The sequence below is a fragment of the Dendronephthya gigantea genome, unplaced genomic scaffold (assembly GCF_004324835.1).
Source record: "Dendronephthya gigantea isolate DGI-Jeju-01 unplaced genomic scaffold, DenGig_1.0 000052F, whole genome shotgun sequence".
Classification (NCBI taxonomy): Eukaryota; Metazoa; Cnidaria; class Anthozoa; order Malacalcyonacea; family Nephtheidae; genus Dendronephthya; species Dendronephthya gigantea.
This window is the reverse complement of record NW_021163062.1, coordinates 1,354,773-1,367,178: the sequence shown is the minus strand read 5'-3', so window position 1 is coordinate 1,367,178 and position 12,406 is coordinate 1,354,773.

The window sequence follows — 12,406 nt, the reverse complement described above, 5'->3', positions numbered from 1 at the left end:
ACCAATTTTTGCCTCGTAAATTGCCTTGAGCTGAACCGCGCGACTTAAACATTAATCGAACGTGTTTGAGTTGCCCTCCCTAACACGGACGTGAAGTTTGGACAATAGTCTGTTGAGAATGCCTTCTTAAGATCTGACAAAACGACCAAATTAAATATTTTGCTACCCATATTGACATAGCAGCTGTTTGTACCATGTAATAATGCTGAGGCAGTAGAGTGATATTTTCGAAATCCAAATGGTGTTCAGAAAGTAAAGAGTTGTCAGTAAGATATTGGTATATCTGGTCATGCATTATTCTTCCATGCATTATCTTACTTAGGCAGGATGGAAATAGGACTAAAGTTTTCTGCTAAATTCCGTGGGCCTTTTTTGTGGATTGGTACAAGTCTTGCCATTTTCCATTCATAAAACAATTTTTAATTAAACCATTGTTAAAAATATGCGTCAGTGATGGGGCAATAGTACTATAGCAGCAACTTTTAAAATTTTACTACATAATTATTTTGTTAAGACCAACAGCTCTAGCACTGGACAAGGCATTCAAAAGTTTCACTACTTTATATAGCCACCGACACAAGCTTGAAACGATCCATTTTAGATCCCGCAGATTCAACAAATGTTTCAAACGAAGAATTGGAATCTTCACTAGAATTAGCTAGGTTCGGGCGAATGTTGCTAAAATATTCATTGTAAGCATTAGATATTTCTTCAACAGAAGTATAATATTAAAATCATTCGCTATTTGATATTCAATTCATTCACAGTGGTGTCCTTAGGGGATCGGCCTAATAAGTCATTAATCGTTTTTCATGCCTTTTTAGGATTATATTTTTGATGAACTATCTTAGTGCGATAATGCTGAGGCTTAGCATGTCGTAAAGCAATATCGACTCAATTTCTGAGTGTTTTATACACACACCAATCGGCACTTTGCTTTGGCACCATTTGCTTTACGTTTCTTTCTACCCCGGTCAAATATAAGTTATTTTAATATTTACCGTTGCCCACGGTACCCTAGTCGACACGGTACCCTATTTCATTCCAACAGGCTCACATAGAATCAGAATCTGACATTACTACAATCGGTTCCCAAGGTTGGGTCAACAGATCCTCATTGAAGCGCTTTTCATTAGGGTTCATGTTTCTAAATGCCACTTTTTTAGCTTTTTTACGGGTACTATATGGTCACTAATTTCTGTGGGTATTACTCCAGACTGGACAATGCTTGGATACCATCAGGGACAAGATCATCTCGGATTTTAGACCTATAATTATTGATAGTAGTACGGGGGTAGATACAAACACCTCTGTCTTTCCTGACGATATTGTAGCTTTGAATTTTGACTAGACCGTACGAAATTGACGAATCCAGTCTAGTTTCACTCAAGGCAAGCAAATCAAAATGGAGAAAGGGTTTAGATATAATTCTTCAACGTGAGTCGGAATACTAATTATATCAAGTGATACCATTTTAAAACCCCTTGCATTGGGACAACTTGGGTTTAAATTATAGGGATTAAATTTTAATTAGGTTCTAATCTAATTATTCTATTGAGGAAGGTTCATCTAATTCAGAATCAGCAATCAGTTTTATAAAATCCACTTAGTAATTATTTTGCAACAATAGGCTGCTGGTAGGATTTAAGTGTAATCCTCTGACACTTAAATGTGTAGACTTAATAATCAAATTTGTAGCTGCAAATAGTGGGAAGTCCAAGTAGCAAGGAGATCCTGATTTACTTCAATCCTCTAGTCGTTGCATGCAAATAGTGGGAAGTTTCACCTTGCCACTCACCTTGCCACACAACTACCGCAGCGACTAGCGGATTTACTATCTCGGCAGTTATCACAATATTGTATGCCATAGCTTACAGGAATATGATTCTCAATTAGTTTGATTCGGAGCTCCAAAACGCACGTCGATCTGTATGGGTGCCGAGCCTGCGTCTTCCGAGGCACGGCCTACGGCAACTCCTCTACGAAGCACGAATAAACAATTCTTTTGATGCTGTTCGATTAAGTTTAGCTGTAATCGGTGTAAGAATACATTTAATACATGTGGATTCTGGTTTTATTTATTAATATCGCTGCTCTTTTGCCGTTTAACAAGACGTGGTCGTATATGAGCGAATTCCAAAGTGTAAGACAAAGTGAAAGTCGTGTTCGTGTGTAAACATATGCGGTTTATTTACATTTTTGAACTGTAAAAGTCTGTGCTTTTAAAGCACTGCGTGCTGTCTGAATATCGAACAACGTTGAGGTTCGCAAGGCTTCTAAATTAGTAAGAACTTGTAGCGTTTATGTTCGGAAGCTTTATATTGAAAAGAGTGGCACTTGCGCGGTACGCCGGAGTTAACGCCAGAACAAGCGTCTTGTTTTGATAATAATCCTATTCGCCAAATTACCCTCTTAACCCATAAAAGCCATAATAGTGAATTATCAATGATCAAAACAGCATTATCAACCGATCTGTGTATTACCTCCCAATGGGCTAGACATAACAATATGGCCTTAAACTTTAGTAAAACCAAATTCATAAAAATATATTCAAAGCGAAAGTATCCAATGCTCGACTGTGTCAGCATATTACACGAGGAAATTACGATAGAGGAAATTAATTCTGGTAAACTACTTGGAATAATAATTCTTGATAATAATCTTACTTGGGACTACCAAGTGGATAAAATCTTCAAACTGCTAAATTCTCGACTGTATCTATTTAAGCTTATTTGTCCATCCCTTCCAGTGAAGTGTAGAATTCAGTTTTATTATGCCTTTATATACCCTCATCTCTTATATGGCATCACTGTGTGGGGAAATGCACGTCGCGAGCTTATTGATCCGCTGCTAAAACTACAAAAAAGAGCTGCAAGATTAACTTTGGATGAGAGTATGTCAACCCCTTCTGTCGATCTTTTTCGTAAACTTAATTGGATTCCCATCAATAACTTGATTAAGATAAGAAAAATACTGTTAGTTGTCAACACCCTGCGTAGCTCATCACCAAGTGAGCTTCGCAATCTGTTTCATATATCTGGTGAGATGCAAAATGTCCATACTCGACGTTCCTTAATCGATCTAAGGGTACCCTTAGTCAAATCTGAGCTGCCTAAAACTAAACTCTCATACAGTGGAGTTTTGCTGTTTAACTCTTTGCCAAATGACCTAAAAATGGTCCATGACTACTCCCCTTCGGCCTACAAGTTTAAACTAAAAAAGTTCTTTCGAGATTTGAATTATGAAGTTGACCATCTTGAACATTTTTCTTGCTCTTCATGTACTAACATTGTTAAGTGTATATGTTACACTTATTGACTTTTCACTTGTTCTACTTTTCTCTCAATCTATTCAATATTGATTCTACTTTTATCTCAAACTATTCAATATTTCTTTTGTCAGTTTATGTTGTCTCGTCTCAGTATTGTGTTGTACATATATATATATTTTGTTGTGTATATAGTCTTTGTGTTTTATATATACGTATACATAATATTTTCTCCTTTGTACATATAGTTCCGTTCATTAACTGTGTTGTATATAATCCTCTAATGCCATTCCTGTATATTATAATGACCGCATAAACTATTTATATGTATCATAATGAGGGCCATTTGGAAGAATACCGCTTAGGTAAAAATGTACTATTGTAACCCTCTTTAAATAAAGTTTATTATTATTATTATTATTACCAGTTGACTTGCATGATTTTTGCGGAACAATTCATTAAAGAAAAATGACCTAATAATTTATTGATTGCTAACTGAGTTCGAGCTATCATTCCGTTGTAACAAAAATGCTCACGTTTTGGTACATATTTTGTCATAACAGAATGGTAGGACTCTAACTCACCAGTGTGATGGAACTCTGTCGAACCATTTTTCAGCCATATGATGCTTTTCTGTTTTTTTGCAGTGAGCCTAGGGTGTCCACATTTCTTTATTAGTTTAATTTCCTTAGAGAGCCTCCAACTATGCTTACCAGTGATGTGTTGTAACAGTGATAGCCACTTTTTCCTTAGGATATCGGCATTCTTATCACATGTTGCAGCACACCATCACAAATGATTAGACACACTCTGTATCCATGGCAGCAACTCTTCACACCCTTTCTTTTTTGCCTTCTTTGTCAGCTTTTTGGTGACCCATTTACTTAAATGCCACACATCATATTGGTGTTCAATTTTTGAATAGTTTGTTCGCATTTTTGCTGTTATTGTTGTATGGCGATCTGTTGTAAGGCACCGGATTAGGATTTTCTTCTTGATAATTGAATTCAGCGTTCTTCTACAACCTTCATATCCCATTGCATTAGATGAAGTAACCTCTGTTACTTGCACAATGCTGAATTCAATTATCAAGTTTGTGTTCTCATCCATGGGGGTATAAGTGCAGTATTTAGCTGAATGCCTAGGACTATCGCATCGCCCATCACCACATACATCTATACTGCGGGTTTTCTTTAATTGCTTCACTATGGCTGTTTGGGTTGTTTTTCCATGTGTGTTCCACAACGGGGAATAATTTAGCTTTCTGTACATTATAGTAATGAGAAACTAATAAATTGAAGGTTAAGGTGTTGAGCAAAGTCTGAAGTGTGTTTGTATGTGTTGCCACTAAATAGGATAGCTGCAGGAATCAAAAGGTTTCCTGCTGCAGTGCCATTAATTTCAGGTTGCGATTTCCAGGAAACAGTTTGTCCATTAATGCAGTTTGCTGTAATTGTGACCATACTTCCATGATCTTTTTTGGTTGTTGTGTCAATTGGGCCACAACAATGCTGACAAGTTTTAAATAGTTTATATAGCTGACTTTCAACACTATAAATTTTTTTCTCTAGGTAATGTGCAGTATCACTGGAACATTCATCATCTGCTTCAGACTCATTATCCCTTTAAATGGGCTAAATCATTTGCTCGAATTTTCTCTTCACTCATACTTGATCTCAAGTTCTGCAACACTAGCTTGTTTTGCGCATGTCGATGATTAATTATCTCACGGCGCAAATCGTAGATGGATGCTCCATTTTCATTTGCTGGAGCGTCATCATTCTGATGGATGATCTTGCTTGAGAGATTTTGACAGATGGTCTTTGAGTTCTCATTTTCTTCATCGCAAAGGTCGGAGAAGATAGGTATTCCAAGACCCCCCATGCTCGTCGGTAGTGACAGTAACTTCCTCTCATGGATGGAAACACTACGGTTTTCTAGGAGCGCTGGCAGGAGCTTCAGGCTGATGGAATCATCTACCACTCGCATCGCAGTCTTGATACCTGGAACAGTGCGTATATGGTAAGTAAATCTGTGCCAAAACCCTGATTCAAATGTAGCATATGTAGCTTGGGGCTCAAATTTAGCAATTTCACTTAAAACATGGAGTTGCTGACACCATTTACTAACTAAAGACGAAATGTACTTATCTTTCCAATCTTCAGAGCCAAGATATCCTCCAAGGTACTTATGTCCTTCATTTGTTATACGAACACCAGTTCCAGCGAACATCTCTTTGGCAGTCTGCTCCAGGTGCGGCTTCACAATCAACCAGGATTTGTCAGCACGCGGATAGTAACCAAGATGGGGACCATAAATAGCAATGTTTTCCACCAGGAACGCAAATGAGCAAGTCTACCAGCACCACTAAGGTCATCAGCAAAGGCAACATGTCGAACATCACTAGCTTCATCAGACTTAATCAACTGCAGCAAGAGTGTAATGGCAACAGCATACAGCGGCATGGCTAATGGGTCACCCTGTGTGGTACCTTCTCTAGAAGTAATTTCTTTCCCTCCTTGGACAAACAATCTTGATGCTGTGACATAACAGTTTAAGGTGTAAATTGCCATGGCAGGACAAATGTACTGAATGTTGTGCAACATGATTCTCCGGTTAATTGATTTGAATGCGTTTGTAGCATCCACCAATAACACAGCATCCGTTTCATCTTCTGCAAAGATTTCTGACATGACATGAACTGCCGCCTTACAGCCAGCTGGTTGTCCAGCACAAAGCTGAACATCAGCTGCGCTTTCTATGATTTGAGGCTTGATTGCAAAGATAATTGACTTCCCGATGATCCTACGAAGCACTTCACCAATTCCGATGGGACGAACACCTGGGTTCTTATCCAATGGTATTAGGCGACACGCCAAAAATGCCTCCAAACTAGTAGTAGTAGTTGGGGAAGGGAAATTTGGAGTCAAGGTTTTCGACGCAATTGGCCAGGGGGTTAAAAATATTCAAAAACAATATTTGCTGGGATAAAAGTATAATTGTGTACTGTCCGCACCAAATGCATGCATGAGCCTGAAGTTATGGAACCTTGATCAAGCCGCACTAATTTATTTACGCTATTAAAATTCAAAAGAAAATATGCAAGTATTTCGCTAGCGAACGATTTTGCTGCAAATAATGGAAATCTGCCTTTAAACTATGATTGCAGCAACTGAGTTAGGAATGCACTACCGTTGAGCTTAAATTTTTTTATCGCTTCCCTTCATATCTAAAAGATACCTTGTCATGACGAGCTCGGTTTTCTGTGTTCTAGATCTCGTACAAAAACAACTCAGACACAGAGTTGGAATAATTTTGGCAATGTGCGTAATTGTCTAACGCACATGCCGATTTATTAATTTTTACTTAACAACAAATTAATTATTAATCAACAAACAATAAATTCAATTACTAAACAATTTGCACAGAAAAGGTGGGGCTAATTTAAACGCCCTACCGAATATACTAAGATACCTTTACATTAAGCTCGCGTGAGAAAACGGGGAGGAGGGTGAGTTCAAATTTGATCTGTAATGACCTTGTCGAAGCGAGGAGCAGAATGAATTGGCATTACATTCTGCTCTTTATCTATACTGACCCTCATCTTCGCTTTCCCAGGCGTTACCTATATGTCATCAGAATTCCAGGGAAATTACCTGCGCGTCAAACTAAAGTATTTAATCTACTTTATTATAAAGTCTCAAGTGCAGGAAGCAATAAATTCTTCATTGGTATGCCAATAATTCCTTTATCGCTTCCCTTCATATCTAAAAGATACCTTGTCATGACGAGCTCGGTTTTCTGTGTTCTAGATCTCGTACAAAAACAACTCAGACACAGAGTTGGAATAATTTTGGCAATGTGCGTAATTGTCTAACGCACATGCCGATTTATTAATTTTTACTTAACAACAAATTAATTATTAATCAACAAACAATAAATTCAATTACTAAACAATTTGCACAGAAAAGGTGGGGCTAATTTAAACGCCACAAGGCTCCTTGGGTAAAGGAGACAAACCCCACCCCGTCATGACAAGGTATCCACAGACAGACTTGTAAAATCAGCAAAACAAATAATATAAAACATGCATATAAGAAACCTACATATAAGAATCGCGGTAAGGAAAAGGTACAGACCTCCAACCAGTCGTGCCCCTGCATTGACCGGCCGAGTATCTGCAACCGGAGTCGCCAATATGAAAATAGTGACATGAGGTAGAGGAGCGCAGCTTTACCCCTGTATCAGCATTGCGCCCAATTACGAATGAGTCTCATCGTAGTTATCGTAGTTGCAACTAATATGGGATATAACGAAAAAAGTACGAACTAAGAAGTGTGCAGCCAAGGTCAACCCCCGCCAGGCACGGCAATAAATGACTCATGTCAACATATGATGCGACATAGGTCGCGAAGATAAGTTTGGACTACGAATGTACTTGCGGAATGCGTCAGATTTCCACCTACCCATTACTCTGATTTGAGCATCAGAAAAACCGCATTCCGCAGCGAAAATAGCTGCACCAATTCGAAAACTGTGCCCCTTATACTTAGTAGGGTCAAGACCGCATGCACGAAAAATCAAAGCCAAATGCTCAGTAAATAGTCTGCGTGTTACTGCGCGCCCATCGAGAGTGCGAAAAAGTGGACCATCGGATAAACCGCGACGCGGCAGACTCAATCTAGCTGGACACACACCAGATTGCTGACAACACAATATACGAACAGCCATGACGAACAACACCACAAAGCAAAGTGTACTGCACAATCTATCGGTCAACGATAAAGACAAGCTTACTTGGTCGGGTTCATTCGATGCTCTACAACAATTTGTCGAAGATGTGCTAGAGTTATTTGGTGGAAAATGGTCTTCTCCTGGGGGAGACGCGAAGGCATACGAATGTGAAGAGGTATCAATCCGATGGTATCCGAAAACAAAGTCGATTACAGTTAGCGGGAAGGACAAAGACCAGATCGAAGAAAAGCTAAACTCTGTCGCTTCAATATCAAAGCGACTACCTGCAGTAAATAACAATCCTGCAAATGATGAATACTTAAATAATCAGCTGCAAGATCTAAAGAAGGAATTTATCGAAAACTTCGCAGCCATAAACTCTACGCTACTAGAACATTCTAAAGAGTTGAAAGATTTGAAGAACCCGGAGACGGAAAACGAGCTATGTAGGCTCCGAAGAGAAAATCTCGAACTTAAAGACCAAAACGAAGCCTTGGCTGAGAGGGTAAATAATCTAAGCCATACTATCTCAGACCTGTATGGAAAAATGAAGGCTGTCGAGGAAGAAAAAGCAAGTTTAATAACCTCTATACGGTTGCTATACACCGATTTAAAACCTGAGGAAACCAATCAGCCATCCCACCGACATGCCGAGAAACAAGTCGATGCTAATGATCTAAGTAAATGCCACTAAATCCCGCTTCAAAATCAATTTTCTTCACTCAGCGTCGAGGAAGCTGACAAAATTACATCAGCGTCAACGAAAGGTACTGAAAATCAATCTTCTGGGAAGCGCTTAAAAGAGGAAATAGTTGTTATAGGGGATTCGATAGTCAAACATATTGACCCGAGAAAACTTACAAAGAAAAAAGTTCATAAATTTACATACCCAGGGAAAACCACTGAACAAATTGAAAAGGAACTAAATTCTATTCATATCCAATCAACCCCCTCCCACGTAATTGTTCACGTTGGGACAAACAACATCCCAACGGATTCAACCGAAGTATGCGCGAAGAAAATGGAAACCTTGTCGTCAAAATTAAAGCGAAATTTCCAGACTCAAAAGTTGGTCTTTCAGGAATTACGTTAAGACATGACATTGAAGCAGCTACAAGCATCCAGGAAGGTCAACAACAAACTCAAAGAAATATCTGCCAAGCATAAGGTCGCTTTTATAGACAACTCCTCTATAGATAATACATGTCTAAACGGGAGTAATTTGCACCTTAATGGTAAAGGTTCAGCATTTTTAGCCACTCACTTTATTAAATTTCTAAGAGGAGAACATCATTCAAGACCACGTAGCCGTTCTGGTGAGGATTTTCGTACGTCGACTCTCAACCAAGTAGGGGACCTGCTGAAAGCGATTCTCGCAGGGACATCTCGAACAATACTATGTTAACTTCAACAAGGTGTGATCCGGGTTCTGAACTATGCCATCAGATGAGTAACAAATTAGATAAGTCAATATTAAATGAATTAAATAGCTTGAAGGGTATAAAAATTGCATGTTTAAACATCAACAGTCTTCCAAAGCATATTGATGAGCTTCGAATTATTATGCAGAATAAGCCCTTAGGATATCGGCATTCTTATCACATGTTGCAGCACACCATCACAAATGATTAGACACACTCTGTATCCATGGCAGCAACTCTTCACACCCTTTCTTTTTTGCCTTCTTTGTCAGCTTTTTGGTGACCCATTTACTTAAATGCCACACATCATATTGGTGTTCAATTTTTGAATAGTTTGTTCGCATTTTTGCTGTTATTGTTGTATGGCGATCTGTTGTAAGGCACCGGATTAGGATTTTCTTCTTGATAATTGAATTCAGCGTTCTTCTACAACCTTCATATCCCATTGCATTAGATGAAGTAACCTCTGTTACTTGCACAATGCTGAATTCAATTATCAAGTTTGTGTTCTCATCCATGGGGGTATAAGTGCAGTATTTAGCTGAATGCCTAGGACTATCGCATCGCCCATCACCACATACATCTATACTGCGGGTTTTCTTTAATTGCTTCACTATGGCTGTTTGGGTTGTTTTCCATGTGTGTTCCACAACGGGGAATAATTTGGCTTTCTGTACATTATAGTAATGAGAAACTATAAATTGAAGGTTAAGGTGTTGAGCAAAGTCTGAAGTGTGTTTGTATGTGTTGCCACTAAATAGGATAGCTGCAGGAATCAAAAGGTTTCCTGCTGCAGTGCCATTAATTTCAGGTTGCGATTTCCAGGAAACAGTTTGTCCATTAATGCAGTTTGCTGTAATTGTGACCATACTTCCATGATCTTTTTGGTTGTTGTGTCAATTGGGCCACAACAATGCTGACAAGTTTTAAATAGTTTATATAGCTGACTTTCAACACTATAAATTTTTTTCTCTAGGTAATGTGCAGTATCACTGGAACATTCATCATCTGCTTCAGACTCATTATCCCTTTAAATGGGCTAAATCATTTGCTCGAATTTTCTCTTCACTCATACTTGATCTCAAGTTCTGCAACACTAGCTTGTTTTGCGCATGTCGATGATTAATTATCTCACGGCGCAAATCGTAGATGGATGCTCCATTTTCATTTGCTGGAGCGTCATCATTCTGATGGATGATCTTGCTTGAGAGATTTTGACAGATGGTCTTTGAGTTCTCATTTTCTTCATCGCAAAGGTCGGAGAAGATAGGTATTCCAAGACCCCCCATGCTCGTCGGTAGTGACAGTAACTTCCTCTCATGGATGGAAACACTACGGTTTTCTAGGAGCGCTGGCAGGAGCTTCAGGCTGATGGAATCATCTACCACTCGCATCGCAGTCTTGATACCTGGAACAGTGCGTATATGGTAAGTAAATCTGTGCCAAAACCCTGATTCAAATGTAGCATATGTAGCTGGGGCTCAAATTTAGCAATTTCACTTAAAACATGGAGTTGCTGACACCATTTACTAACTAAAGACGAAATGTACTTATCTTTCCAATCTTCAGAGCCAAGATATCCTCCAAGGTACTTATGTCCTTCATTTGTTATACGAACACCAGTTCCAGCGAACATCTCTTTGGCAGTCTGCTCCAGGTGCGGCTTCACAATCAACCAGGATTTGTCAGCACGCGGATAGTAACCAAGATGGGGACCATAAATAGCAATGTTTTTCCACCAGGAACGCAAATGAGCAAGTCTACCAGCACCACTAAGGTCATCAGCAAAGGCAACATGTCGAACATCACTAGCTTCATCAGACTTAATCAACTGCAGCAAGAGTGTAATGGCAACAGCATACAGCGGCATGGCTAATGGGTCACCCTGTGTGGTACCTTCTCTAGAAGTAATTTCTTTCCCTCCTTGGACAAACAATCTTGATGCTGTGACATAACAGTTTAAGGTGTAAATTGCCATGGCAGGACAAATGTACTGAATGTTGTGCAACATGATTCTCCGGTTAATTGATTTGAATGCGTTTGTAGCATCCACCAATAACACAGCATCCGTTTCATCTTCTGCAAAGATTTCTGACATGACATGAACTGCCGCCTTACAGCCAGCTGGTTGTCCAGCACAAAGCTGAACATCAGCTGCGCTTTCTATGATTTGAGGCTTGATTGCAAAGATAATTGACTTCCCGATGATCCTACGAAGCACTTCACCAATTCCGATGGGACGAACACCTGGGTTCTTATCCAATGGTATTAGGCGACACGCCAAAAATGCCTCCAAACTAGTAGTAGTAGTTGGGGAAGGGAAATTTGGAGTCAAGGTTTTCGACGCAATTGGCCAGGGGGTTAAAAATATTCAAAAACATATTTGCTGGGATAAAAGTATAATTGTGTACTGTCCGCACCAAATGCATGCATGAGCCTGAAGTTATGGAACCTTGATCAAGCCGCACTAATTTATTTACGCTATTAAAATTCAAAAGAAAATATGCAAGTATTTCGCTAGCGAACGATTTTGCTGCAAATAATGGAAATCTGCCTTTAAACTATGATTGCAGCAACTGAGTTAGGAATGCACTACCGTTGAGCTTAAATTTTTTTATCGCTTCCCTTCATATCTAAAAGATACCTTGTCATGACGAGCTCGGTTTTCTGTGTTCTAGATCTCGTACAAAAACAACTCAGACACAGAGTTGGAATAATTTTGGCAATGTGCGTAATTGTCTAACGCACATGCCGATTTATTAATTTTTACTTAACAACAAATTAATTATTAATCAACAAACAATAAATTCAATTACTAAACAATTTGCACAGAAAAGGTGGGGCTAATTTAAACGCCCTACCGAATATACTAAGATACCTTTACATTAAGCTCGCGTGAGAAAACGGGGAGGAGGGTGAGTTCAAATTTGATCTGTAATGACCTTGTCGAAGCGAGGAGCAGAATGAATTGGCATTACATTCT